We start from the raw sequence: 24322 nt of genomic DNA, 5'->3' as shown, positions 1-24322 counted from the left end.
CCTCGTATTGATGAGGCTTTCATCTTCTATCTTCACCAGGGGTTGTCACAAGCATAGGTTCTTTTTATGCTTATTAGTAAGCTTGTGAACCCATTTGCTAGTTGTGTACGTGTGAGAATGATAGGCCTTGCACCGTGTGCCTCATTCTTTCAAGACTTTATTGATGTTTATTACTCATCCGTTCTTTAGTATTCTCAAGTGCATTGCCTTGACTCACACACATCATTTTGGTTGAGCCCATTCTTAAGTTGCCTCTTTCACTTGTTGCTCAACCATGTGTTTGTTGCAAGTACTGGGCTTTGTTTCCTATATTCTCACTTGCACTTGTTGTAAGTTTCTATTGATTTTGGGGGAGCTATGATCCTATTTTGTGCACTTTGTATCCAGATACAAAAATTCTTGATGTGCACAAATCATGGGGAGCTTCTCTAGTTTCTTTAGAACACTGCTCTGCTCTTATCATTATATCCTTTATTCATGTGGCTCGTAGGATCATTGGCCTAGTTGGTTCAATTGGTATCTTTTGATAGCTTGCTTCAATAGATATCTTTTGATTGCTTGTTTCTCTCTTTGTTATGTCTTTGTGGCATATCTTCCTTTTGCAATCTTTGGGCCTCAATATAGTTTGTCTTCCTCCAAGTATTTACCGTTGGATGTGTGTATTGCATTCCACTCTCTTGTTGAGAAATACACAATTTATGGAGGAACACATTTTATATTGGCCTTCTAAGCTTGTAGCCCATTTTGGCAATCAATGCCAATGGGGGAGAAGTTTCAGAGAGTTTTGTGGAGAAGTTTAGAGAGTTGTCTCTTCTGGCTTTGGTTTGTTCCTAAGCATACGCATCTCCTTCGCATGCATTATTGGTTGTTGCATTGCATGGTGATGCATAATTCCTTATATAAACTCTCTTGAGAGTGATTGTCATCAATTACCAAAATGGGGGAGATTGAAAGGACATGCGGTGCCCCCATGTGTGGTTTTGGTAATTGATGACATTCTCTATGGACTAATGGTTGCATTGAGTTATATTTGAAGGATTTTCCATAGGCATTTCTTGGAGTCCATGTGTTGGTTTCAAGGAGTTTATGGGTTGACCAAGGTGCTATTAAGGAATTATCCAAAGATTGGTCATGTGAGTGTTGAGCTTATTGCAAGCATGTCTTGAAGAAGAAGATTGTGTGATCATTCATGTTTACCTTCAAGACATCATCCAAACGAAGAGAGTTGGAAAGATTCAAGGTTGATCAAGACTAAGTCAAGAGTGAATCAAGTTGATCAACTCACAAAGCGTAGAAGATGTACCGAGAGGGATCAAGTGATCCCATGGTATGGTAAGCATTGTCCATTGCACTTTGTGTACTAACCCATGGTCTATGTGAGAGTCTATGTGGGTTTAGGTACGTGTCCATGGGCTTGCGTCAAGAGGAAGATATCATACAACCCATGGAAAGGATGACATCAAGTGGTGATCGTCATCAAGATTGCCGGTGCAAGTTCAAGTGGAGCATCACGAAGATATCAAGTGCTTGAAGCTTGCCATCCATTGTGGTGTCAATGGACTTGTGAAGATGTGACGAAGAGTGGCTCACCCATAGTGGAGTATGGGGGAGCAATCATCTAGTCTCCATCGACCCAACACAATCAAGAAAGGTGGTCCATCTTGAGGAGTACAAGATCGTCATCATCTAGCTCAAGTGGATCATGTGCAAGGCAAAGGTTTGCCCTTGATAGGTTTCTATTTTACCGGTCTCATGGTGGTAGTTGGGAGACCGGGTTATAGAATCGATAGCCGTACTATCAAGGGGGGCTCTCAAGTGAGTAGCTTGATTGTATCATTCGTCGAGAGCTCAAACCATTGCATCCTTGCATCATGTTTCTTGGTTCTTGTTTGGTTCTCTTTGTGAGTCTTAGAGCTTATGGTCATCTTGATGACATGCTTGAGTTCATCGAAAACGGAGTTTGCATGCATCTTCTATGATGTTTTCGGTGTTGGAGGTTTTACCGGTCTTATCCAAGGAAGGGTTCTCACCATTTTCTTTTGGGCCTTTTCTCATTTGCTTATTATTTGTATTTATATCAAGATTGTGTTAGCCCTTGTTGCTAGCTTTCCAACAAACTTGGTTTCGTCGAATTCGGAGTCCGTTTGCAAAAGTTGTGGTAGTTTTGGTGTTCTGAAAAGGCTGCAGCGGTACTACCGCGGGTAGGAGCGGAAGTAATTATTTACTACCGCCCTTGGGAGCGGTACTACCGCTCTTGGGAGCAGTACTACCGCTTGGAGCAGTACTACTGCGGCTACTTCCGTGGCTACTTGCGCTCGGGACCAAAAACTCGTCACAAGTCCAGCGGTGGTAGGCACAGATGTAATTTTTTAGTACCGCTCGCAAGCAGTAGTACCGCTACCCTTAGCAGTAGTACCGCTACCCCTAGCGGTAGTACCGTGATGTCAAGCGGTACTACCGCTCTGACAGTTCTTCTGGCTTTTTTGCCTCCTCGCTGTTGCATTTCAAAGGGCTACTAGGAGCGGTAGTACCGCTCGGTGCGGGCTGTGAGCATAACGGTTGGATTTTTCCCCACCTGTAAAAGGGGGTCTTCTTCCCCATTGAACCTTATCCTTTTAGCTCGTGTTCTTCCCCCATTGTTGAGCTTCTTCGAGCTTGCTAACTCTCAATCCCTCCAATGATTCTTGCTAGTTCTTGAGGGAAAAGAGAGAGGAGATCTAGATCCACGTTTCCACCAATCACTTTCTCCTCTAAGTGAGGGGAACCCCTTGGATCTAGATCTTGGAGTTCTTCGTCTTCTTATTTCATTCTTCCTCTCATTTTCTTCCCTAGCATTAGTTGCTTTGGTGGGATTGGGAGAGAAGGACTTGGGCACTCCGTGTGCCCTTGCCATTGCATTTGGTGCATCGGTTTGAGTTCTCCACGGTGATACGTGGAAGTGAAGTTTGAGAAGCTTATTACTCTTGGGTATTTGGGCACCCTAGAGCTTGTTCCTCTTAGGTGCCTTGGCGCCCTAGACGGTTGGTGGTGTTCGGAGCTTAATCATTGTGGTGTAAAGCTCCGGGCAAGCGTCGGGATCTCCAATTAGGTTGTGGAGATCGCCCCGAGCAATTTGACGGGTACGGGTGACCGCCCCCAAGGGTTGCCAAAGTGTACGGGTTCGGTGACCGCCCCCAAGGGTTGCCATTTGTACAGGTTCGGTGACCGCCCTCAAGGGTCCCTTAGTGGAATCACAGCATCTTGCATTGTGCGAGGGCGTGAGGAGATTACGGTGGCCCTAGTGTCTTCTTGGGGAGCATTGTGCCTCCACACCGCTCCAAACGGAGATTAGCATCCGCAAGGGTGTGAACTTCGGGATACATCATCGTCTTCGCATGCCTCGGTTATCTCTTACCCGAGCTCTTTACTTATGCGCTTTACCTTGTGATAGCCATATTGTTTCTTGTCATATATCTTTCTATCACCTAGTAGTTTATCTTGCTTAGCATAAGTTGTTGGTGCACATAGGTGAGCCTAGTTGTTGTAGGTTTTGTGCTTGACAAATTAACCGCTAGGTTTATTCCTCATTTGTTCAAGCCTAAACCGTAATTATTTTAAAAGCGCCTATTCACCCCCCCCCCTCTAGGCGACATCCACGATCTTTCATATCTCCTCCTTTGTAACCGGCCTTGTGTGACCCTAGCCCCCTCCGGTGTCTATATAAACCGGAGGGTTTTAGTCCGTAGGACAACATACAATCATACCATAGGCTAGCTTCTAGGGTTTAGCCTCTCCGATCTCGTGGTATATCAACTCTTGTACTACTCATATTATCAAGAATAATCAAGCAGGACGTAGGGTTTTACCTCCATCAAGAGGGCCCGAACCTGGGTAAAACATCGTGTCCCCTGCCTCCTGTTACCATCCGCCTTAGACACACAGTTCGGAACCCCCTACCCGAGATCCGCCGGTTTTGACACCGACATTGGTGCTTTCATTGAGAGTTCCTCTGTGTCGTCGCCGTTAGGCTTGATGGATCCTTCGATCATCGATAGCGATGCAGTCCAGGGTTAGACTTTTCTCCCCGGACAGATCTTTGTGTTCGGCGGCTTCGCACTGCGGGCCAACTCGCTTGGCCATCTGGAGCAGATCGAGAATTACGCCCCTGGCCACCAGGTCAGGTTTGTAAGCTTAAACTACACGGCTGATATCCGCGGAGAATTGATCTTCGACGGATTCGAGCCCCTGCCTTGTGAGCCACACGGTCATGATGAGTATGATTTAGCTCTACCATCAGGCAGTGTTCAGGAGATCGCACCGGCAACCTCTTCGACCCTCAATTCGGAACCAGTTGCGCCATCCATGGACGGGTGGATAGACCCCGCCACGGAGGCCGCACTCTCATTGGCGATCGAGCCGAGTATCGACCTTACCCTTCACGAGAGCCGTGACGCCGAACTACCGGATTCCTCCCCGGCCACGGACTCCGAACCGCCTGCGCCCGTGCCTATCGAATCCGATTGGGCGCCTGTCGGTGTCAAAACCGTTGGATCTCGGGTAGGGGGTCCCGAACTGTGCGTCTAGGCCGGATGGTAACAGGAGGCAAGGAACACGATGTTTTACCCAGGTTCGGGCCCTCTTGATGGAGGTAAAACCCTACGTCCTGCTTGATTAATATTGATGATATGGGTAGTACAAGAGTAGATCTACCACGAGATCAAGGAGGCTAAACCCTAAAAGCTAGCCTATGGTATGGTTGTTGTATGATGAAGTTATCCTACGGACTAAAACCCTCCGGTTTATATAGACACCGGAGAGGGTTAGGGTTACACAAAGTCGGTTACAATGGTAGGAGATCTTGAATATCCGCATCGCCAAGCTTGCCTTCCACGCCAAGGAAAGTCCCATCCGGACACGGGACGAAGTCTTCAATCTTGTATCTTCATAGTCCTGGAGTCCGGCTGAAGGTATAGTCCGGCTACCCGAACAGCCCCTAATCCAGGACTCCCTCAGTAGCCCCTGAACCAGGCTTCAATGACGACGAGTCCGGCGCGTAGATTGTCTTCGGCATTGCAAGGCGGGTTCCTCCTCCAAATTCTTCATAAAAGTTTGTAAACACAAAGAGTAGTGTCCGGCTCTGCAAAATAAGTTTCCACGTATTGCCACAGAGAGAATAATATTAACACAAATCTAATCTGCTGACGTATTCCGCAGCGTGACATCACACTACGGCCAAGCCTTTATTCGAATCGTTTTCACTTTTCCACCTCAGCATGTTTTGCGAGGTGGTTCCCTTGGCACGTCTTGTCAAAGCAGAGATCGTGTCCCCCATTTACGGGATTCTCATTAATACGGACGTGGGTAACCCAACCGCGCCATTTATCACGGCGCTTGGGAGGCAAGCGAGTTTTACTAGGCTGGTGGGGACGCATAGTCGCATCCGCTCATATAAGGGGATAAGGATCCACCTTTTTACCTACGCCTTCTTCCTCCTTTGCCTATCCATCTTCTGCGCACCCGAGCTCCAGCGCCCAAGCCCGCACTTCCTACCTCAACCTTCTCCAACAATGTCCGGAGCGGGAGGCAAGTGGATGGTCTCCTCCGTCACGGAGGGCCATGTCAAAAGGCTAAGGAAGGCCGGATACCTGTCCAAAGACATCACGCACCGGCTTCCTGAGGAGGGGCAGCTTCTCCGCACCCCCAAGGCCCCATGAGAGGGTAGTATTTCTTCCCCACTTCCTCCGCGGACTGGGTTTTCCTCTCCACCCATTTGTCCGCGGGCTCATGTTCTACTATGGCCTATATTTCCATGATCTGGCCCCGAACTTCATCCTCAATATCTCGGCGTTTATCGTCGTGTGCGAGGCTTTCCTCTGCATCCGCCCCCATTTCGGCCTCTGGCTCAAGACCTTCAACGTCAAGCCAAAGGTGGTGCGCGGCAACCAGGCGGAGTGCGGAGGTGCCATGGCGGGCAAAATAGCCAACGTCCTATGGCTCGAGGGCTCCTTTGTGGAGACCTTGAAGGGGTGGCAGTCAGGGTGGTTTTACATCACCGAGCCACGCGATCCGAAGTGGATCGCAGCCCCTGAATTCCGATCCGGACCCCCTACGCGGCTCACGTCCTGGAAGGAGACGGGCTTATCGTGGGGCGACGAAGAAGAGGTGACTGGACTGCAAAAATGCATCCAGTCCCTGGTGAACAAGCAGCTCAAGCTTGTTAACGTAGTCCAGGTCATGCTCGTCTGTCGGATCCTTCCGTGTCAAGAACGGGACTTCAATTTGTGGGAGTTCAACCCGGCGCAGCACCGAACTCTGAGCAGGCTCTTCGACACGACGTACGAAGATGTCTGGAAGGGGCTAACCAAAGGCGCCGAGGCTCCCACATCCGCCTCCGAAGACCGTGGATTCAGCTCGCAGCGTCCTGCTGGCGAGGTAAAATATTTTCATCTTTTACAGGATGTTAAGTTTTCTTCATAGTTTGACTCTATGCGGGATCTAAACTCCCTCACCTTTGACAGGATTGGCAGGCGAAGTCCGGACTGATTAACTGTCCGGCTCCCTTGCCCGAAGACCCAGCCCCTGCTCTCCTAGTGAAGCTGCTGGTTCTGGCACCTTATGTGGTGCCGGAGAAGAAGGCCAAGAAGAAGAAGGCCACGGAGACTCGAAAGAGTTCCCGGCATATGGTGGTGTCGGACTCGTCATCCGATGAGTCCGAGACGCACTCCTCCCGTGAAGACGAGGAGGAGGAAGAAGAGACCTCTCCCCCTCCAGCGGGGGGAGAAAAGAAGAGGAAGGCCGCCCTAGTAGGGGAGGCCGAAGGGTCCAAGAAGAGGAAACCCCTCCGTCGGACTACGCCCCCGACGCCGACGAGGACAAAGAAGAGTGGCCAGACAGGGCCAAGCGTCCGGCGAAATCGTAAGTGTTCGGATGCCAGAGTAACTCATGATATTCCTTTTGTTGCGCAGCTTTCCCTAATGTCGAATATAATCATGCAGCCTGCCCAAGGACGGGCTCGACGAGTCGTCGAGCGGCTCCCTGGATTCATCGGACGTGAATTCAGTTCCGCCCACTGCCTCCCCCTGTGTTGCGGATGACGCCGAAGTGGCGTCGCGACAAGCTCCGGGGCAAGAGGAGGTGGTCCAGGAGGAGCCGCGAGGCGACCTCCCGGACTCCAGGAGTAAAGGGGACAAGACCCCCCAAGGCTCCAAGTCCGGCTTTAAGCCAGACACCGCGCCGGAATCATCAACGGTTCCGGACCGCGGCAGGAGAACTCCTGCCAAGAGGAGCAAGCCTATTGAGCCAGCGTCCTCCGTCCAACCGGAGGCGCCGGACAATCTGCTGGAGGTGCTTAAGGGCGCCTCCATCGATGAGGAGCACCATACCATCATGAGTACGGTGGTCCAGAAGGTTCGGTCCGCCAAAAGCGGACTTACTAAAGCTTGTGCTAGCCTTCTAACAGGCTTCGAGGTAAGTAGAAATATGTAAAAATATTACCGCATAGACAGTAGCCCCTGATGCTCTGTTTGGTGTTCGGAAAGAAAAGCTGAATAGAGGATCTATTAAATATCGCAGGAGTCTAACTAAAAAGGAGTCAATATACGTATGCAGGCTTCGCTGCTGGCCACCGCCGCACTGACTGCGGAGGTGGGTGCCCTGAAGCAGGGTCTCGAGCGGACCGAGCAAGAGCTCGGCCTTGCCAAACGGCAGCTCGAGGAGAAAGAAGGTAAGAGATACCTTATAGAAAAAAATGCCTATAAGAAGACGCAATTGCAAAAACTGACAGGAGTATACTGCTTATTGTAGGGGCCACAACTGAGGTGGCGACCCTCAAGCAGGCGCTGTCCGAGGCCAAGAAGAGAGCAGCCACGGAGCGCACCGAGCGGGAGAAATTTGAGGCGCAGGTCGGCGAGGTGCAGCAAGAGCTTCAGGCTCTCATGAAAAAACATGAGAGTTTGGAGCTCGACTCGAAGACGCGAGCGTCCGAGCTTGCTGCGGCCCTTAAAACTGCCAAATCTGCCAAGGCCGAAGCCCAGAAGGCCCTCCAGGAATTGGATGCGGTGAAAAAGATGGCGGCGGGTAAGGCATTCTCTATGCAAAGCAGACATATAAAAGTAAACTACTTGTTACTTACCCGAATCCGGAGCTCTCTAGGGGCATTCGCAGATCTTCCCCGCAGCGTATCCGATGCCGCCGCATTCTACCGAGCCGAGGAAGGCAGCTCGACGGAGAAGGTGTTCTGGTCTCAGTACGCTGAGGCCGGACACCCTGTGCCCTTGAGCGACCAGCTGAAGCAGCTGGTCGAGCTCCACAAGGATGTTCTGGCCGGTGCCCGCCTTATGGCGGATGAATGCACCAAGGATGTAATTTTTGAATGAACTCGCTCGTGTTATCCTGTGCGCTAAAAACTTGTTCATATGCGCTAAGCAATGCTTGAATTTAAAATATTACTTTCTGTGCGGCCGTTTATCAAAAAATTGAGAGATGGTCAGTCGTCGGCTTCTGCCCCCATGCCACTAGTGCTGGGGTGTTCGGGATAAACCTGAGCGCTCTTTTTCCCATGATTGGGTCTGTCGAGGGAGGCGCTCAGCACAACGAACAAGGCAATCGGACTATAATGCTTGAACACTCTCACTTAGCCATAGAACTCTATAATTTTAAATTTCGGCGAAGCCCCTAGTATTCGGAAGACCGAGTTCGGGGCGCTATCCACGCCTTGGCCGGACAAAGCCGGTTCCTCGCTCGAAGCGGCATAAGTCTTTAAGGACTCGAAAAACCTCTCAAACAGCGACCGGTCTCTCGCCTCATCATGACAGTCAGTTTTAGCTTTCTCTACTGAGGTGCTCAGCCCAGCTCAACTGGGGCACAATCGCAGTAGTTCTCCTAGTGCTACCTTAGCCGATATAGCGGAACGTAAGGCACCAAAACATAGGAGCCGGGCAAACCCAACTATTGACCCAAATCATGATTCGGAGCCGATGCATATAGTGCTATAAGTTCGGGGTGCCGCACTTGTGAAAGTGTACAGACTTCGCACGCCATATTGATGGGTACTGAAGCCCCTGGAGTATTTTTGTCGTACCACAATATACGGATGCAACATGTTATTGATAAACATATATATAAAAAGAGGATAATGCAAAAAATAGACAAAAAGCTATGCATTGTTTATAGAAAGGCTGCTATGAAAGCGGAACGATACAAATAGTGCGATAAGCAAAAGAAATTGGACTATTTAACATGTCCTGGCCAGGGGCAGGCCGCGGAATTGTATTAAAAAACAGGTATACTCCTCGCAATAGAGACCACCTGGGAGTTCCATAATGCGGCGTGGCTTGTCTGCTTTCCTGGATCTTGCATCATTTGTGCAGCAGTTGAATTGCCAAATGGGTCATCCGAAGTATGGAGTCCTGAGAGTAAGAGAAAAAAAGAAAAATAAAAGGAATCCGGCAGCCCCTGGTGCGGTTTAAGCCGTATTTCGGGCGTGCCGTGATAGTGCCCCTTCCCCTGTGCCCATGGTATTTCAAGAGTGTAGTTATGTACGCGAAGCACTGGTTTCGCTATATCGCGAGGGCTAGGGTTGGGGCCGCATTGCTACGCTAGCTCAGAACGTGCCAGGCGGTCTTGTTGTAGGGTACTCCGGGCGCGCTTGATAGTGTCCGGCTTTTTGAAGGCCGAACTGGAGAACTTCCTAGAGAGGCTGCTTTGTACTTCTGCTGCGAGCGCTGCCGTGTGCTCCTCCGTTCGGAGGGAGCGTTCGGTGTTCCCATTGACCGTGATTACTCTTCTAGGGCTTGGCATCTTGAGCTTGAGGTATGCATAGTGCAGTACCGCGTTGAATTTTGCGAATGTGGTTCGCCCGAGCAGTGCATGATAGCCACTATGGAAGGGGACTATGTCGAAGATTAACTCCTCGCTTCGGAAGTTATCCGGAGATCTGAAGACCACTTCCAGTGTGACTGAGCCTGTATAGTTGGCTTCTACACCTGGTATGACGCCTTTAAAGGTCGTTTTGGTGGGCTTGATACTCGAGGGATCTATGCCCATTTTTCGCACTGTATCCTGGTAAAGCGGGTTCAGGCTGCTGCCGCCGTCCATGAGGACTCTTGTGAGATGAAATCCATCAATGATTGCGTCTAGAACCAATGCGGCGAAGCAGCCATGACGGATGCTAGTGGGTTGGTCCCTTCGATCAAAGGTGATCGGGCAGGTGGACCATGGGTTGGACTTTGGGGCGACTGGCTCCATAGCATATACGTCCCATAACGCACGCTTCTGCTCCCTCTTGGGGATGTGGGTTGTGTATATCATATTCACCGTCCGCACTTGCGGGGGAAATCCCTTTTGTCCACCATTGTTCGGCGGCCTGGGCTCCTCCTCGTTGTCGCTATACAGCCCCTTGTCTTTGTTTTCGGCTCTTAACTTGCCTGCCTGCTTGAACACCCAACAAACCCTGTTGGTGTGATTGGCTAGCTTTTCGGGGGTGCCATGTATCTGGCACAAGCGGTCGAGTATTCGGTCCAAACTGGACGGGCCCTGAGTATTTCTTTTGAATGGCTTTTTCCATTGACTGGATTTGTAGCCTCGGAATCCGGCATTAACTGCCGTATCCTCGTTGTTGTCGCTGTTAATGCGGCGCTTTTGTTTGTTCCGACGTGACCTGTCGCTTTTGTCCTTGGTATTCGAATTACCAGGGTTCTTGGTTAAATTGTTGCTGCGAGCTAGCCAGCTGTCTTCTCCCACGCAAAAGCGGGTCATGAGTGTCATGAGGGCTGCCATAGATTTCGGCTTTTCCTGTCCCAGGTGCCGGGCAAGCCACTCGTCACGGATATTATGCTTGAAGGCTGCTAAGGCCTCTGCGTCCGGACAGTCGACTATCTGGTTTTTCTTTGTTAGGAACCGTGTCCAAAATTGCCTGGCCGATTCCTCTGGCTACTGAATTATGTGGCTTAGGTCATCGGCGTCCGGTGGTCGCACATAAGTGCCCTGGAAGTTGTCAAGGAGTGCGGCTTCCAGGTCCTCCCAAGAACCGATTGAGTCTGCTGGCAAGCTGTTAAGCCAATGACGGGCCAGTCCCTTAAGTTTGAGTGGGAGGTATTTGATGGCATGTAGATCATCACCGCGGGCCATGTGGATATGAAGGAGATAATCCTCGATCCATACCGCAGGATCTGTTGTGCCACCGTACAATTCGATGTTTACGGGTTTGAAGCCCTCAGGGATTTTATGATCCATTACTTCATCTGTGAAGCATAGTGGGTGTGTGGCGCCTCTGTATTGGGCTATATCACGACGCAGCTCGAAGGAGCTTTGTCTATTGAGTTCGGCCCGGCCGGATTTATTGCATCCGGAGTGATGATCACCGTCACGTTCCGTGGGGCGCCTGCGCAATCCGTAGATCGATCTTGTTTGCCTTGCCTTGTCCTCCAGTATGTCGCGCAGGTCGGGCGCATTTTCCTGTGCCTTAGTATGCTTGACGCGGCGTCGGGGCATGGCTTGAGTGGAGGGCCAAGAGGCCTCTCTGTCGCGGCCATGAGGTGGCCGGTCGGCCATGTCATGCGCTGGTGATGTAGGTGCTTCCTCCTCTAGTCGGGGTAGCAGCCTGCGCTTTGGGTAACTCTTAGAGGGGCATTCGAGTTCATACTCTTCGGCCGCAAGGACTTCAGTCCATCTGTCAGCTAGCAAATCCTGATCAGCTCTAAGCTGTTGCTGCTTTTTCTTGAGGCTGCTTGCCGTGGCCATAAGCCTGCATTTAAAACGCTCTTGTTCGGCGAGATTCTCTGGCACGACGAACTCGTCGTCGTCGAGGCTTGCCTCATCTTCAGAGGGAGGCGTATAATTATCGTCCTCAACCTCTTGGTTCGCCGCCCTCTCGTGAGGGCTGGCTTCTCTGTCCTCCTGTGCTGAATCTTGCTGGAGGGGGTGTTCTTCGGCGCTATCCGGAGTAGTATTATCTCCTGTGCCGGAATCACCGTTTTTGCTTTGGCGGGATTTAGAGCGGCGCCGCTGACGCCGGCGCTTGGGCTGTTTCTTAGAGGTATCGTCCCCCGCTGTTCCATCGCCATCTCCATCCTTTGGAGTGTCCACCATATATATGTCATATGACGAGGTGGCCTTCCAGCGCCCTACAGGTGCTGGTTCTTGTTCGTCTCCTGCATCGTCGTCCATGCCGTCGATGTCTTCGGAGTCGAAGTCAAGCATGTCGGTTAAGTTGTCGACAGTGGCTACGAAGTGGGTGGTGGGTGGGTTTTGAATTTCTTCATCGTTTGTATCCCAACCTTGCTGACCGTAGTCCGGCCAGGGCTCTCCTGATAAAGAGAGAGACTTTAGAGAATTCAGGATGTCGCCGAAGGGCGAGTGCTGAAAGATGTCCACGGTGGTGAACTCCATTATCGGCGCCCAATCGGATTCGATCGGCAGGGGCGCGGGGGGCTCGGAGTTTGGAGATGAATCCGGCTCCTCGGAGTCACGGGCCATGCGGAGTGCGGGGCTGGAGTTCGGCTCGATCGCCTCTGAGATCGCAGCCCCTGAGGCAGCGTCCAACCGCTGATCCTCGATCGGCGCAGTAGGCTCCGAATCAATGGTCGGAACAGATGCGTGTGCGGCCTCCAAGGCGCTGTTCGGCGGCAGAGCTATATCATGCCAATCGAGACAGTGCGGCGCGCTTGGCTGTGGCTCGAATCCATCGAAGATCAAGTCCCCGCGGATGTTAGCCGTGTAGTTTAGGCTTCCAAACCTGACCTGATGGCCAGGGGCGTAGCTTTCGATCTCCTCAAGGTGGCCAAGCTAATTGGCCCACAGTGCGAAGCCGCCGAAGACGAAGATCTGTCCGGGGAGAAAAGTCTCACCCTGGACTGCATCGTTGTTGATGATCGAAGGAGCCATCGGGCCTAAAAGCGACGACACAGAGGAACTCTCAATGAAAGCACCAATATCGGTGTCAAAACCGGCGAATCTCGGGTAGGGGGTCCCGAACTGTGCGTCTAGGCCAGATGGTAACAGGAGGCAAGGAACACGATGTTTTACCCAGGTTCGGGCCCTCTTGATGGAGGTAAAACCCTATGTCCTTCTTGATTAATATTGATGATATGGGTAGTACAAGAGTAGATCTACCATGAGATCAAGGAGGCTAAACCCTAAAAGCTAGCCTATGGTATGGTTGTTGTATGATGAAGTTGTCCTACGGACTAAAACCCTCCGGTTTATATAGACACCGGAGAGGGTTAGGGTTACACAAAGTCGGTTACAATGGTAGGAGATCTTGAATATCCGCATCGCCAAGCTTGCCTTCCACGCCAAGGAAAGTCCCATCCGGACACGGGATGATGTCTTCAATCTTGTATCTTCATAGTCCTGGAGTCCGGCTGAAGGTATAGTCCGGCTACCCGAACACCCCCTAATCCAGGACTCCCTCAGCGCCGATCATGGAGTTTACCTTCGCGGATATCTTTCAGCACTCGCCCTTCGGCGACATACTGAACTCATTAAGGTCTCTCTCCTTGTTAGGAGAGTCCTGGCCGAACTATGTCCGGCAGGATTGGGATGCGGATGACGAAGAAATTCGCCGCCCACCCACCACCCACTTAGTAGCCACTGTCGATGACTTAAACCGACATGCTCGACTTCGACTCCGAAGACATCGACGGTATGGACGACGATGCGGGAGGCGAAGAAGAACCACTGCCCACACAGGGCACTGGACAACCAACTCATCATATGATATATACATGGTGGACACACCCAAAGAAGGCAATGGCGACGAGATAGCGGAGGATGACCCCTCCAAGAAGCAACCCAAGCGCCGACGTCAGCGGTGCCGCTCTAAGTCCCGCCAAAGCAAAAGCGGTGACACCGGCACAGAAGATAATACCACTCCGGAAAGTGCCGAGGACGACAACAATCCCCTCCAGCAAGATTTAGGGCAGGAGGATGGAGAAGCCAGCCCTCTAGAGAGAGCGGCAGATGGAGAGGCGGAGGATGATAATTACATGCCTCCCTCCGAAGACGAGGCAAGCCTCGACGATGACGAATCCGTCGTGCCTGAGGATCCCGTTGAACAAGAGCGCTTCAAGCGCTAGCTTATAGCCACGGCAAATAGCCTTAAGAAAAAGCAACAGCAGCTTCAAGCTGATCAAGATTTGCTAGCTGACAGATGGACCGAAGTCCTTGCGACCGAGGAATATAAACTCGAACGCCCCTCCAAGAGTTACCCAAAGCGTAGGTTGCTACCCCGACTGGAGGAGGAAGCACTCAAACCTACATCTCCAGCATATGATGCGGCTGACCGGCCACCTCGTGGCCGCGACAGGGAGGCATTTCAGCCAAAAACTCAGCCCGCACCCCAACGCCTCTCAAATAAAAATGACAAGGAACGGGGAAACATGCTAGACCTGTGAGACGTATTGGAGGACAAAGCAAAACATGCAAGATCGATCTACGGATCACGAGGGCACGCCACTATGCGAGACGATAACCGTCACACCAAATACAGTAAAAGTAAATCCGGTCGGGCCAAACACAGCGGGCAAGACTCATTTGAGTTGTGTCGCGATATAGCCCAGTACAGAGACGCTGCACACCCCCTATGCTTCACAGACGAAGTAATGGATCATCAAATCCCAGAGGGTTTCAAACTCGTAAATATAGAATCATACGACGGCACAACAGATCCTGCGGTATGGATCGAGGACTTCCTCCTGCACATCCACATGGCCCGTCGTGACGATCTACACGCCATCAAATACCTCCCACTTGAACTCAAAGGACCAGCTCGGCATTGGCTCAACAGCCTGCCAGCAGAATCCATTGGATGTTGGGAAGATCTGGAAGCCGCGTTCCTTGACAACTTCCAGGGCACTTATGTGCGACCACCAGATGCCGATGACTTGAGCCACATAATTCAGCAGCCAGAGGAATCGGCCAGGCAATTCTAGACACGGTTCCTAACAAAGAAAAATCAAATCGTCGACTATCCGGATGCAGAGGCCCTAGCAGCTTTTAAGCACAACATCCGCGATGAGTGGCTCGCCCGGCACCTTGGCCAGGAAAAGCCGAAATCTATGTCTGCCCTCACAACACTCATGACCCACTTTTGTGCGGGAGAAGACAGCTGGCTGGCTCGCAGCAATAACATATCAAAGAACCAGGGTACTTCGGATACCAAGGATGGCAATGGCAGGTCACGACGCAACAAACACAAGCGCCACATTAACAGCGACAATACCGAGGATACGGCAGTCAATGCCGGATTCAAAGGCTCTAAACCCGGTCAGCGGAAAAAGCCATTCAAAAGAAGCACTCCGGGCCCGTCCAGTTTGGACCGTATACTCGACCGCTCGTGTCAAATACACGGCACCCCCGACAAGCCAGCCAACCACACCAACAGGGATTGTTGGGTGTTCAAGCAGGTCGGCAAGTTAAACTCCGAAAACAAAGATAAGGGGTCACATAGCAATGACGAGGAGGAGCCCCGGCAGCCGAACACCGGAGGATAGAAGAGGTTCCCCCCACAAGTGCGGACAGTGAACATGATATACGCAACCCACATCCCCAAGAGGGAGCGGAAGCGTGCGCTAAGGGACGTATATGCGTTGGAGCCAGTCGCCCCAAAGTTTAACCCATGGTCCTCTTGTCCGATCACCTTCGATCGCAGGGACCACCCCACTAGTATCCGTCATGGCGTATTCGCCGCACTGGTCCTAGACCCAATCATTGACGGATTTCACCTCACTCGAGTCCTTATGGATGGCGGCAGCAGCCTGAACCTGCTTTATCAGGACACAGTGCGCAAAATGGGTATAGACCCCTCAAGGGTCAAACCCACAAAAACGACATTTAAAGGCATCATACCAGGTGTAGAGGCCCATTACACAGGCTCAGTCACACTGGAAGTGGTCTTCGGATCCCCGGATAACTTCCGAAGCGAGGAGATAATCTTCGATATAGTCCCGTTCTGCAGTGGCTATCATGCACTGCTCGGGCAAACCGCATTTGCGAGATTCATTGCGGTACCGCATTATGCATACCTCAAGCTCAAGATGCCAGGACCTCGGGGGGTCATCACAGTTAATGGAAACACAAAGCGCTCTCTCCGTACGGAGGAGCACACTGCGGCCCTCGCAGCAGAAGCGCAAAGCAGCCTCTTAAGGCAATCCACTAGTTCGGCAATTAAGGACCCAGACACCTTCAAGCGCGCCCGGAGTAATCAGCAACAAGACCGCCTGGCACGTTTCGAGCTCGCATAGCAATGCGGCCCCCACCCCAGTCCCAGCCACACGGCGAAATCCGTGCCACGCGTACATAATTACGCATTGAAACTACCATGGGCATAGGTGGGGAGGGGGGCACGACTACGGCACGCCCCAAAACATGGCTCAACCGCACTAGGGGCTTCCCGCTTTGTTATTTTTCTCTCTTTCAGGACTTTAATCTCTGGAAACCCTGTCCGGCAGTATGATTGCCGAACACATGATGCAGCAACCAAGGAGGCAGAAAGCTACGTCGCACCACGGAACTCCTAGGTGGATAACGATAACGAGTGAAATACTTGCTTTAATACCATTCCTCAGCTTTCCCTTGGAGGGGACATGTCAAATAGTCCTACTTTTTTCTTATCGCACTACTTGTATCATTCCGCTTTAACGCACCTTTTTGAATAAACAATGCATAGCACTAGACTATTATTGCATTTTCTATTCTTCTTTTTATATATATGTATATGTTCATTCATTACATCCAGCACCTGTACACTCTGGTACGGCCAGTACACTAGGGGCTTAAGCATTCCCCATAATACGGCGTGAGAAGTCCAAACACTTTCGATAGTGCGGCACCCCGAACTTATAGCATTATATGCATCAGCTCCGAATCATGTCTTGGGTCAATAGTTGGGTTTGCCCGGCTCCCATGTTTTGGTACCTTACGTTTCGCTATATCAGCTAAGGTAGCACTGGGAGAACTACTGCGATTGTGCCCCGGTTCAGCTGGGCTAAGCACCTCAGTAGAGAAAGCTAAAACTGACTGTCATGATAAGGCGAGAGACTGGTCGCTGTTCGAGAGGTTTCGAGTCCCTAAAGACTTGTGCAGCTTAGAGAGAGGAGTCGGCTTTGTCCGGCTTAAGGCGTGTATAGCGCCCCGAATTCGGCCTTCCGAATACTAGGGGCTTCGCCAAAATTTAAAATTATAGAATTATATGGCTAAGTGAGAGTGATAAAGCATTATAGTCCGATTGCCTTGTTCGTTGTGCTGAGCACCTCCCTCGAAGGACCCAAAAATGGGAAAAAGAGTGCTCAGGTTTATCCCGAACACCCCAGCACTCGTGGCATGGGGGCAGAAGCCGACGACTAGCCATCTCTCAGATTTGATAAACAACTGAACAAAAGGTAATATTTTAAATTCAAACAAGCGTTGCATAGCGCATATGAACAAGTTTTCATAATACAGGATCACACGAGCAAGTTCATTCAAATATTACATCTTTCCCACACTCGTCCGCTACAAGACGGGCACCCTTCAGGACACCCTCATAATACATTTCGGGGTGGCGATGCTCCTTGCCCTGCGGCGGCCCCTCCTTCACCAGCTTCTCAGCGTCCATCTTGGCCCAGTGCACCTTCGCACGGGCAAAGGCCCAGCGTGCGCCCTCGATGCAGACGGACCACTTTATGGCCTTGCCAAGAGGCAGCTCGAGGAGAACAAAGGTATATCTATAGACAAGGTATTACTTACCTTTGTTCTCCTCGAGCTGCCTCTTGGCAAGGCCGAGCTCTTTCTCGGACCCCTCGAGGTCCTGCTTCAGTGTGGTGACCTCCGCAGTCAGTGCGGCAGAGGTCAGCAGCGAAGCCTGCATACGCATATAGACATACTTATATTAGACTCCTGCAGATATTATTTGATCCTCTATTCGTCTTTTCTTTGTGAACACCAAATAGAGCATCAGGGGCTACTGTCTATGCGGTAATATTTTTCCTATATTTTAAATACTTACCTTAAAGCCTGTTAGAAGGCTAGCACAGGCTTCAGTCAGTCCGCTCTTGGCAGACTGAACCTTCTTGATCACCGCACTCATAATAGTGCGGTGCTCTTCGTTGATGGAAGCGCCGCGAAGCGCTCCCACCAGGTTGTCCGGTGCCTCTGGATGGACAGAGGTCACCGGCACGGGCGTCTTACCCCTTTTGGAAGGGGGGCGCCTGCCCGAGTCCGGAACCACTGGAGGTTCCGGCGCGGTGTTCGGCTGAGAGCTGAACTTGGAGCCCCCGGGAGCCTTGCTCCCTTTGCTCCTGGAGTCCGGAAGGTCGCCTTGAGGCGCCTTCGGGGTTGTCTCCCCCGGCTCGGTGCCCCTTGAGACAATACATCGGCATTGTCCGTAGGGCAAGGGGAGGAGGCGGTCGGAAGTGGATCGCTATCCATATCCGACGAATCCAAGTAGCCGTCCGACGAGGATACGTCGATACGGGCTTGGGGCGGTCTGCATAATCATATTCGGCGTTAGGAGAAGCAGTATGACAAAGGTATGCTATGAGTTACTCTGGTATCCGAATACTTACGACTTCGCCACGGGCTTGGCCCTGAGCAGCCACTCATCTTCGCCTTCGGCGGCGGTGGTGGAGCAGTCCGGAAGAAGAGTCCTTCCCTTCTTGGACCCTTCAGCCTCCCCGGTTGGGGCGGCCTTCCTTTTCTTGTCTCCCCCGGCTGGAGGGGGAGCATCTTCATCTTCCTCCTCGTCTTCATGGGAGGAGTGTGTCGCGGAGTTATCGGACGATGAGTCCGATACCACCTGGCACCGGGAACTCTTTCGGGTTCCCTTGGCCTTCTTCTTGGTCTTCTCCGACACCTTATAAGGAGTCGGAGTCAGCATCTCCGTCAGGAGAGCATCCGCAGTGTCTTCGGGCAGAGGGGCCGGACAGTTAATCTGCTCCGATGTCTCCACCCAGTCCTGTCAAAGGCATGGGAGCTCAGACCCCGCGCATGGTTAAGCTATGGGAAATAAACACCCTACCAGATGTACAGAACTTACCGGATTCACAGAACGCTTCGTGCTTAGCCCGCGGTCCTCGGTAAGAGAGGGAGGGACCTCGGCGCCCTTGAACAGCACCCTCCAGACGTCTTTATGCATCGTGTCGAAGAGCTCGCTTAGAGTCTGGTGTTGGGCCGGGTCGAACTCCCATAAATTGAAATCCCGTTGTTGACACGGGAGGATCCGGCGGAAGAGCATGACCTGGACTATGTTGACAAGCTTAAGTTTCTTGCTTATCATGTTCCGGATACATTTCTGGAGTCCGTCCAGCTCCACCAATGAACCCCAGGACAGGCCCTTCTCCTTCCAGGAAGTGAGCCGCGTGGGGAATCTGGATCGAAACTCGGGGGCCACCACCAAGTTGGTGTCGCGCGGCTCAGTGATGTAGAACCACCCCGATTGCCACCCCTTTATGGTCTCCATGAAGGAGCCCTCGAGCCATATAGTGTTGGGCATCTTGCCCACCATGGCTCCGCCGCATTCCGCTTGTTGGCCGCCCACCACCTTTGGCTTGATATTGAAGGTCTTCAGCCACAGGCCGACATGGGGCCGGATGCGGAGGAAAGCCTCGCACACGACGATGAACGCCGAGATGTTGAGGATGAAGTTCGGGGCCAGATCATGAAAGTCCAGCCCATAATAGAACATGAGGCCGCGGACAAATGGATGGAGGGGAAACCCCAGTCCGCGGACGAAGTGGGGGAGGAATACCACCCTCTCGTGAGGTTCTGGGGTAGGGATGACCTGCCCCGCGGCTGGCAGCCGGTGCGCGATATCCACGGCTAAGTATTCGGCTCAGCGTAACTTTTTGATGTGTCCCTCCGTGGCGGAGGAGGCCATCCACTTGCCTCCCGCTCCGGACATGTTTTCGAGAGAGTTGAGGAGGAGGATGCGGACTTGGGCGCTGGAGCTCGAGTGCGCGAGAATGGATGAGCAAGGAGGAAGAAGGCGTGGGTAGAAAAAGGTGAGATCTTATCCCTTTATAAGGGCGGACTAAACTATGTGCCCCCACTAGCCTGGTAAAACTCGCTTATCCACCAAGCGCCGCAATTGATGGCGCGGTTGGGTTACCCACGTCCGTATTGATGAGAATCATGTAATAAGGGGAACACGATCTCTGCTTTGACAAGACGTGTCAAGAAACCGCCTCGCGTTATGTGCGGGGCTGGTTAAAAAAATGGTTCGAATAATTACCGGGCTGTGGCATGATGTCATGCTGCCAAAACGTGTCAGCAGATTAGATTTGTGGAAATATTATTCTCTCTACGGTGGTATGTGGAACTTATTTTGCAGGGTCGGACACTGTCCTTGTATTCAAATTCTTCCGTGGTGTATTCAGAGGGGGAACCCGCCTTGCAATGCCGAAGACAACACTGTGCGCCGGACTCATCATCATTGAAGCCTGGTTCAGGGGCTACTGAGGGAGTCCTGGATAGGGGGGTCTCCGGACAGCCGGACTATATCCTTTGGCCGGACTGTTGGACTATGAAGACACAAGATTGAAGACTTTGTCCCGTGTCCGGATGGGACTCTACTTGGCGTGGAAGGCGAGCTAGGCAATATGGATATGTATATCTCCTCCTTTGTAACCGACCTTGTGTAACCCTAGCCCCCTCCGGTGTCTATATAAACCAGAGGTTTTAGTCCGTAGGACAACATACAATCATACCATAGGCTAGCTTCTAGGGTTTAGCCTCTCCGATCTCGTGGTAGATCAACTCTTGTACTACTCATATTATCAAGAATAATCAAGCAGGACGTAGGGTTTTACCTCCATCAAGAGGGCCCGAACCTGGGTAAAACATCGTGTCCCCTGCCTCCTGTTACCATCCGCCTTAGACGCATAGTTCGGGACCCCCTACCCGAGATCCGCCGGTTTTGACACCGACAATGTTCCAGAGGGCTCCAGTGCCCCCAAGCGCAATGTCAAGACCACTGCTAGCAAGTTCAAGGAACCATCAAAGGGCATGGATGAGATACCTCTTGCTGAGTTTGTTTCTCGAACGAAGATCAACCCCTATGCGAATCCTCGTGCAAACTTCAGAGGGAATGAACTGTTCTGGACCAAGCAGCAGAATCTCATTTACTTGGAGGTGATCAAGGCCAAGCAGAATTTGTATGTGGATGTGCACTGGATCGACATGCATCACATGAGGGATGATAAGCATCGTGACTACTTTGGTGAGGCCTTGGATCTCGTGGAGCAGTTTGCCATTGAGGATGTGATATCTTTCCACCTGGACTTTGACCCCGAGCTGGTGGCCCAGTTCTTTGCTTCGGTCCACTTCCATACTGGTGAGGATCGGAGGATGACCTGGATGACCAATAGACGTCAGTTGACTGCTACTTGGAAGGAGTTCATGGATTTGCTCAAAGTTCCTGATGAGGGGCTCCACATGCCTGTTGGTGTTCGCCCTCATGCCAACGCCGAGTCAGCTAGCAAGGACAAGCTGCAGCCGTTCTATGTTGAGAAGAAACTAGCCAATGACAATACGACGTGGGTGCTCAACCCGTTCCTTGACATCATGCACCGGATCTTCCGCCACTCCCTCTTTCCACGCATTGGGGACAAGGACAAGGTGCATGCCTATCTTGTGGACATGTTGCTCATTTGTGAGGAGGCGCGTGTTTCTCAGACTCAACCACTTGATGTCTCACATATCATGTGGTGCGAGCTTCGGTTCGCGGTGTTCACCCGCAAGGTACCCATCTATGGTCCATATCTGTTCCTCCTGATATCGAAGACTTGGGAGAAGCTCTATCCCATTGAGGAGTTTTTGGCCCCTGACTGGATCTGTCATGACCCCATTAGACTCCGCATCAAGCCCAGTTGGCTAACACTACTACTCGTGCCGAGGCTGCGGCTGCTAAGAGGGCTGTTGATGAGGAGGAGATTGAGGAGGAGAATGTAGCTGAGGACAGCTCTGCTGGATATGCACCTCCCTCCACTGAGCCCTCATGGGCGAAGAAGCTGAAGGCCAAGATGAAGGCCTTGTTCTGCATGCAGGCCAAGGGGCAGTACCGGACTCACGCTGCCTCCAAGGAGAGTCGCCTCCGCGACAAGAAGATCATGAGGGTTTTTGGAGAGGATGTTTCTGGCGTCTCCAAGGAGACATCACTCCAGAGGCCGAATGGATGGCAAAACAAGGCTACAAGTGGAATGTTTCTGAGGAGGAGCCCATCCCCGCTGTCGAGTCCAACGAAGAGCGTGCGAGCGACTACTCCGCTTGAGCCACCACTTGTGTTGTAGGTGTCATCTCTGCCTTTTTGGCGTCTCAATGCCAAAGGGGGGGAGAGTGTAGGGATTTGCTGTGTCATGTCGTGTTTGCTTCGCTTGTGTTTGGTCGGTTGAACCTTGTTTGCTTTGGTTTGGTTTGAGTTTATTTGAGCTTGTGAGACTTATCTATCATATGGTGTAAGACATATGCACTCTATATATCGCACCTTACTGAGCTTATAATATATTGTGCTACTTAGTTTATGCTCTTATTTACTATCGTGCTTAGTGTTATCATTATTATTGCAAAATATGCCATGTCTATAAAATATAGGGGGAGTGTTGATCCTAGTATGTGTGCCATGCAGTCCAAAGCACTTATCTAAATAGCACACATCTAGGGGGAGCCCGTCTATATTTTAGAGATGTATGGTTTGCTCATTTCTATTCTTGGTCCCGTGTGCAAATCCCGTATTGTCATCAATCCACCAAAAAGGAGGAGATTGTAAGGGCATATTTATCCCTAAGGTGTTTTGGTGATTGATGACAATGCATTTGCGGACTAATCGTGTACCTTGAGTATTTTAGATATTTCATTACTAGGCACAAGACGGTTTGGTGCCCCTCGAAGATTATTGAAGACGGCGTTTTTTCTATGTCCCTTTTTGGTGGATTTGAGTCGTAGGAAAGCCGTACTATTAAGAGGGGGTCCGCTTTAGAAAGGTTTAGGTGGAATCGTCACGTACACGTTTACTCCTCTTTGCACCGCCTTTCTCTTAGCACTATGGAGCATCCTCCGTTTCTTTGTGTTTGTGCAAAAAGAAGAATTCCTAGTGTTGCTGTTCTCGGGCATGCGGTAGTACTGCTCTTCGGAGCGGTAGTACCGCAGGCCCCTGCGGTAGTACCGCAAGTGGTCACGGTAGTACCGCTCCTTGGGAGCCGTAGTACTGTGAGTCCTCGTCCGGCACAGCACCATAAGCGGAATAGGGGCGGATGTAATTTTTTACATCCGCTCCCCACGCGGTAGTACCGCGTGCCTTGAGCAGTAGTACCGTGTCGAATTTTTGCACTATTTGATAATCAGCGGAAGTTGCCACGGACATTTTTTTTTGTTTGTCCGCGCCCTTCCCGGGCTAGTCCAATCCTGCCTTGCGGTAGTACCGCAAGGGGGTGCGGTAGTACCGCGTGAGAGGCAGTACCGCCCCAGCTTCGTTGCTACAGGCCTGGACTAGCTCCTGCCATGGCCACGGTAGTACCGCGGCTCGCTACGGTAGTACCGTGAGCCCTTGCGGCAGTACCGCTCGGTTGGTGCGGTAGTACCGCAGGGCGCGGGCTGGTTAAGTCGATAACGGTTGGATTTGTCTCTCCACTATATAAGGGGTGTCTTCTTCTCCGAGTTGACCACCTCATCCAACCCTAAGCTCCATTGTTGCTCCAAGCTCCATTTTCGCCCGATCTCTCTCCCTAGCCAATCAAACTTGTTGATTTTCTAGGGATTGGTTGAGAAGGCCTCGATCTACACTTCCACCAAGAGAAATTCGATTCCCCCCACTAATCCCTTACGGATCTTATTACTCTTGGGTGTTTGAGCACCCTAGATGGTTGAGGTCAGCGCGGAGCCATATTCCATTGTGGTGAAGCTTCATGGTGTTGTTGGGAGCCTCCGATTAAGTCGTGGAGATTGCCCCAACCTTGTTTGTAAAGGTTTGGTCGCCACCTCCAAGGGCACCATAGCGGAATCACGGCATCTCGCATTGTGTGAGGGCGTGAGGAGAATACGGTGGCCCTAGTGGCTTCTTGGGGAGCATTGTGCCTCCACACCGCTCCAACGGAGACGTACTTCCCCTCAAAAGGAAGGAACTTTGGTAACACATCCTCGTCTTCACTGGCTCCACTCTTGGTTATCTCGTACCTTTACTTGTGCAAGCTTATTTGTGTTATTTCCCTTTCTTGCTTGTGTGCTTGTTGTTGTTGCATCATATAGGTTGCTCACCTAGTTGCACATCTAGACAACCTACTTTGATGCAAAGTTTAATCTGGTAAAGAAAAGCTAAAAATTGTTAGTTGCCTATTCACCCCCCCCCCCCTCTAGTCAACTATATCGATCCTTTCAG

Source organism: Triticum urartu, chromosome 3A (genome assembly GCF_056163025.1).
Source record: "Triticum urartu cultivar PI428250 chromosome 3A, HENAU_Tu73, whole genome shotgun sequence".
Classification (NCBI taxonomy): domain Eukaryota; kingdom Viridiplantae; phylum Streptophyta; class Magnoliopsida; order Poales; family Poaceae; genus Triticum; species Triticum urartu.
Note: the sequence above shows the minus strand (reverse complement) of the source record.